The sequence below is a fragment of the Marmota marmota genome, unplaced genomic scaffold, assembly GCF_001458135.2.
Source record: "Marmota marmota marmota unplaced genomic scaffold, marMar, whole genome shotgun sequence".
NCBI classification, from domain to species: domain Eukaryota; kingdom Metazoa; phylum Chordata; class Mammalia; order Rodentia; family Sciuridae; genus Marmota; species Marmota marmota.
The window spans coordinates 34,405,131-34,411,735 of NW_026000249.1; the positions used below are offsets into that span (position 1 = coordinate 34,405,131).

The 6,605-nt window shown below is 36.7% G+C and overlaps 1 long non-coding RNA gene across 1 annotated transcript in view; it reads right to left on the reverse strand.

The window, feature by feature from the left end:
- The window catches only part of LOC125614085, a 21,859-nt gene extending 15,301 nt beyond the window's left edge, over positions 1–6,558 (reverse strand). Inside the window, exon 1 of the long non-coding RNA XR_007344729.1 lies at positions 5,954–6,558. This is a non-coding gene — a long non-coding RNA (uncharacterized LOC125614085). The remainder of the gene's footprint in view (positions 1–5,953) is intronic.
- Positions 6,559–6,605: the final 47 nt, after the last annotated feature.

Below are 6,605 nucleotides of genomic sequence, written 5' to 3' on the forward strand. Positions count from 1 at the left end.
GTGGCTCAGTGGTCTAGTGCCCCTGAGTTCAATCCTCAGTACCAAAAAAAAAAAAAACAAAAAAACAGAGAATTCTGTAGATTTTGTTAAAATAATTGTTTTAGGATTCCCCACATAATTTCATTGCTTTTTCACAATTTATTCTTTGTCCAACAGAGTATATAAGTGATTAACACTAACTACTTTTTTGAGTATATAATTTTCAGTGCTGGGGATTGACCCCAAGGTCTCTGCATGCTAGGTAAGTATTCCATCACTGAGTCACATCCCCAGCCCAAGTCTTCATTTTTTAATTGGTACATTATAATTATATTATGGTACATTAGAATAGTGAGATTCCCTGTTACATATTTTTAGACTCACACAGATCATCATTTCTTCATGATAGTTCCTATGCATTGTAAAACTTACATTTAGTAGATCTGTATGTGTTCTCCCTGCTTGTCTTATGTCATTTTAATTCTCAAGAATAGGCAAAAAGAAATCCTAGAAGATAAGAGGTAAAATTCTGTCTCACTCCCTTACACCAACAAAGTTCATTTCTGGGTATCCATCCAAAAGAAAATTTATACAAATACTTGTAAACAAATGCTCAGAGCAGCATTATTCATAATAGGTAAAAAGTTAGAAATAATTCTGAACATGTACAGAGATTCTTTTCTTGTCATCATTTTTTAAACAATATAGTATAACAACTTTTTATATAGCATTTACATTGTATTAGGTATTATAAGTAATCTAGAGATGATTTAAAGTATACAGGAGGACTATGAACATTATATGCAAATACAATTTATGTAAGTGTTATGGTTTGGATGTGAGGTGTCCCCCAAAAGCTCACGTGTGAGACAATGCAAGAGGTTTGGAGGAGAAATGACTGGGTTGTGACAGTTTTAACACAATCAGTGAACTAATTCTTGATGGGATTAACTGAGTGGTAACTGGAGGCAGGTGGGGTGTGCCTGGCTAGTGTTTCATTGGGGGCGTAACTATGGGGTATATATTTTGTATCTGGAGAATGGAATCCCTCTCTCTGTTTTCTGATCACCATGTGAGCTGCTTCCCTTTGCCACACTCTTCTTCCATGATATTCTGTCTTCCCTTGAGCCCCAAGGAATGGAGCTGGCTTTCTGTGGACCAAGACCTCTGAAACTGTGAGGCCTTAAATAAACCTTTTCTCCTGTACAATTGTTCTGGCTGGGTCCTTTAGTCACAGCAGTGAAAAAGCTGAATAAAACAATAAGGGACTTAGGCATCTCAGGATATTGATATCTGCAGGAGGTCCTAGAACCAATCCCCCTAGATACTAAGGGAGACTGTAATTCTAAAATAGTCAAACTCATGAAAACAGTAGAATGGTGATCGTCAAGGACTGAGAGGAAGACAAAATAGGGAGTTGCTGTACAATAGGTATCTTACTCCATTTTCTGTTGTGATAACAAAATACCCAAGGCTGGAGAACATATAAACAAAAAAGGTTTATTCAGCTCACAGTTTTGGAGGCTTGAAATTCCAAGATCAGGTAGCACCATCAGTATGGTTTCTAGTGAGGGCCTCATGGCAGATGGCATCACAATTCTGAGTCCATGCAGAAGTGATCACATGTCGAGACAGGAAGCCAGAGGGATTCAGGGACCAGGCTTGATCTTTCATATCAACTTGTTCTTATGGGAACTGAGGTCCCTCAAGAACTACATTAACTTTCTGAGGATAGTACCCCCCAATGACCTAATTATCATTCACTAGGCCCCACCTTCTAAAGGTTCTACTATCTCAATACTACCACACTGAGGACCCAGCTTCCAGCACATGAACCTTGGGGGGACACATTCAAACCATATCCAAATAATAGCAATGGAAATAGAGTTTCAGTTATACAAGATGAATAAGTTCTAAAAACCTGCTATACAACATTGTCCCTATAGTTAACAGTATTGTATGGAGCACTTAAAAATTTACAAAAAGGTAGATTTCAGTAGATTTCATTTTAAGTGTTCTTACCATAATAAAAATAAATAAAATGAATAAGGTACTGATACATCCTATAACATGGATGAACCTTGAAAACAATATGCTAAGTGAAAGAAGACAGTCATAAAAAGACCACATATTTTATTGTTGCATTATTATACAGTGTCTAAAATGTACAAAACTTATAGACAGGAAGTAAATTAGTGGTTGTCTGTGGCTGGTCTGAAGGTGAAAATACTAAAACCCACTAAACTGCAGCTTTAAATGGGTAAATTTTATGATAGGTGAATGATATCAGTAAGGTTGTTTGGGGAAAAACATCATTTAGCCAGTAAGAGGTCACGCAGGGTTTCAAACTCAGTATGTGGCATGAGATAAGTACTCTATAAATGTTTGTTAAATGAATAAATGAATAAACAAACACCTTTTACTCCCAAATAAAAATGTTCAACTGAACTGGGGTTGTGGCTCAGTGGTACAGTGATTGCCTAGCACGTGTGAGGCCCCGAATTTGATCCTCAGCACCACATAAAAATAAATAAAACATTCTGTACATATACAACTAAAAATATTTTTAAATGCTCAAGTTATTTTCATTAACATTAGCAACAAGATAGCAATACCCTCTATCAAGTATTACTCAACATTGTTCTGAAAGCTATAGCTAATGCAATAGAAGATAAGATGATCAGAATAGATATTTGAAAGGAAGAGTATCATTTTTAATTTGATGTGATATGTCATCTAGGAAAATTAAGACAGTATTAAAAAGCAACTACATCTCATATAAGAATTTGATAACTAGATTGGATAAGAAAATTACAAAAGTCAACAGACTTTATGGAAATAGAAAAAATATGCTATTCACAATGATGACAAATACAAAGGTAAAATATCTAAGAATAAACATTTTTTAAAACATGCTAGGAAATTCACAATAGCCAAATTATGGAATAAATCCAGATGCCCATCAACAGATGAAAGGATTAAGAAAATGTGGTATATATACACAATGGAGTTTTACCACAAAAAAAGAATGAAATGATGGCATTTGCTGGTAAATGGATGGAACTGAGTAACACCATGCTAAGTGAAATAAGTCAGACTCAGATAATTGAGGGTCAAATGTTTTCTCTCATATGTGGAAGCTAGAGAAAAATAATGGAAAGAAGGTGGTTGGGGAGGGGATCCTATACCATAAAGATATAGGGAAAACAGTAGAGTAGAAGGAAAGTGAGAGTGAGGGGGCAAAGAAGGGAAAGGGAAAGATAAATGGAATGAATTTTACAATATATCATGTTATATTTGTATATAAAGATACCAAAGGGAATTTAAACTTTATGTATATGTAGAAAAAAGGAAGTTTAATAGAGTAGAAGAGGAAGAATAGGGGAAGGGAGGAGGGAGGAAAAGGGGGGTGGGGCTTGAAATCAAATTCCTTGCATGTATAATTTTGTCAAAATGAACCAAATTACTATGGATAATTATGATATGCTCTAATAAAAAACAAATAAATAAAAAATGATTGACTCACAGTAAAAAAAGGTGCTAAACCTATTAAAAAACTACAAAATATTATAGTTTCAATTACTATTTTTGAAACTAGATTAAATAGTTTTAACATTCTTACAAAAGAATAATTGCTCAAGAATATTAAAGAAAACAACAAAAGCCAGGTGTGGTGGTGTAAACCTATAATTCCAGTGATTTGAGAGGCTGATGCAGGAGGATTGCAAGTTCAAGGCCAGCCTCAGCAATTTAGTGAGGCTCTAAGCAATTTAAAAAGACCCTATTTCTTTTTTTTTAAGAGAGAGAGAGATAAATTTTTTTAATATTTATTTTTCAGTTTTTCAGCAGACACAACATCTTTGTTTGTATGTGGTGCTGAGGATGGAACCCGGGCCACATGCATGCCAGGTGAGCGCGCTACAGCTTGAGCCACATCCCCAGCCCCAACAAGACCCTATTTTAAAATCAAAAATAAAAAGGGCTGGAGATGTAGCTCAGTGATAAAAACCTCTAGGTTCAAAACCTCCGAACCAGCAACAACAACAAAAAATAAAACAACAAAAAAAGAACAGTGAAGAGGCTGGGGTTGTAGCACAGTGGTAGAGTCCTTGCTTAGCATGTGTGAGGCACCGGGTTTGACACTTAGCACCACATATAAATAAATAAATAAATAAATAAAACAAAGATAAAAAAATCTTAAAAAAAAGAACAGTGAAGAAAACTAGCATTATTTGACATCAAAACTATTTCCAAAGTCAAAATAATCTTTAAAAGGGAGTAAAAATACATATTTCAGAAGAACAAATTAGAGTTCAGAAATAAAACAATATAGCCAGGCAGGTTGGTGTATTCCTGTAATTCCAGTGACTCAGGAGGATGAGGCAGGAGGATCATAAGTTAGAGGCCAGCCTGGGAAATTTAGTGAGAACTTGCCTCAAAATAAAATAAAAAGGCCTGGGGATGTAGCTCAGTAGTAGACAGTATCCCTGGGTTCAATCCCAGTACCGTTTAAAAAAAAAAGTAAAAAAGAAAGAAATATATATTTAGGAATTTGTGTAACAGAAGTAACATTTTACTGGGATAGAAAAGAGTATTCATTTAATGATTGGTGCTGGCAAACTGGTTATCCAAATTAAAAATACAAACTGATCTCACTTCCTGCACATACCAGAAAAAAATTTCAATTAGAATAAAGTTTAATTCTAAAAGTTAAAACAATAAAAATTTTAATAACTTTAGGCCATATATTTATTTAAGCATGAAATAAGAACTATTGGGCAAGACAAGAAACTCAGAACCTGAAAAGGAAAAACATAGATACATCTAATCAGATCAAGTTTAACATTTTTCTGATTATACCTGAGGATAACTTTCAAAAATCAAGATAAAGAGATAAAGAAATATACTTATCATAAATGGCAGAAGGTAAATACAACACAAATTAATAAGAAAGACAAATAACTTGAAGGAAATAAAAGCAAAAGATAGGAAAAAATTTAAACATATTTCAATATATTTAAGCAATAGTTGTCAGGAAATTGCATATCAAAGTAAACTAGATACCTTTGTGTTTGCCTCTCAGAATTGGGAAAATAAAAAAAGCAACAATGTTCAGTTTGAGAGCTGATCTTGAAATAAGCCCTTTCGTAGATTTCTGGTGGGAATTCCAATTTTACAAAAGTTTTGGAAAATGATTTGGTGGTATGTTTTGAACTTAAAAGCATCGATCCCTGCACCTAAAACTCACTCAAATGACAGTCTCTGACTACAATTTTGAAACCAATGACAGTTTTGGGAAATCAAAATCTCATATCTAAATAACAGGGGTCAAAGAAGAAATCAAAACAAATTAGAAAACATTAGAAGTAAACTATGGTCGAAATGCTACATAGCAAAACTTGCACATATAGCTAAAGTGTTCTTAGAGAAAAATAAATGTAGCTCAGTAGCAGAGAGCACTATTAGTAGAGTTCATAAATGTAATGCTTATAATTATAAAAGAAAATGATTGAATAGTAATGAGTAAACATGCAATTAGAACAAAATTCCAAAGAAAAATAAGGAAGACAATGGCAAAAATTAATGACAAAGAAAGCAAAGATACAAAAGGGCAATCAAAGTCAAAGTAGGTTTTTGAAACAATCTCAACTCAGACATAAAGATCTGTCATTGACCCCTAGAAACTGAGGAGCTAATTCCATAGGCCCCCATTAAATAGTTCCAAATAAATATTCCCTTATCCCACAGAAACCTTAGCCACCCACCCAATAAACCCAATTCTATACCCCAATGATCTCTATCACTCAACCTGCAGAGATCCCCCATGGACTCCTCATCACTCACAGATCTCCCATAATTTACTAGAGACTCCTGCATCACTCACTCCAGGGTTCCCATCACTCATCCCACAAATCCCAGTCACTCACTCTCTGCACCTCCCCATAAGTGGCCTTAGAGAAGCCCCATCACTCACCCTACAGAGTACCATCATTGATACGAAATCCGGTCATCACAACCTTGTAATAATCTCATCTCGATGTTTAACTGGCCTTTAATCTGCCTGTTAAACTCCTGCACTCTTTAAGACCTGAAACTGTTTTGAGGGAGCCTTGAGTTTCTGGACTTGTTCTGCACATGCTCACTGTCAGCTTCGAAGCAGCCGCTGCTCCGGCGGCCCACAATTACACCCGGCGCACTTATACGTTATCGGTGCGTGAGTGTGCGTGAGTGTGCGTGAGTGTCGGAGGAGAGGCGGGCTTTCCAATTTTCTTCAGTGACTCTGTCAGGCAAGGAACATGGCTGTCCCCTTGGGATTGCCTCTATGGGGGCCGCCATCTTGGAAAGCTGGTCGTTTTGGCCACAGAGGCCGCGCTTTCCCACCCTATCTTTCCCAGTGCAATTTCTTGGGGGCCAAGGCGAAGGACCGTGGACTGTACCACCGGGCTTCTCTTCCCTCCGCCACAGCCTATAGGAGTTAGTTGTCTCAGAGACCGCTGCTGCAGGGCGCTTCACCTTAAGCCGTCAGGGTACCAAAGCCTTGGTTGTCCCCCTACCCACCCACGGGAAGCCAGGGCTCCTTTAAGCGTCGCCTAGCACCACCACCTCCCCTCCCCTCCGCGGGCCGG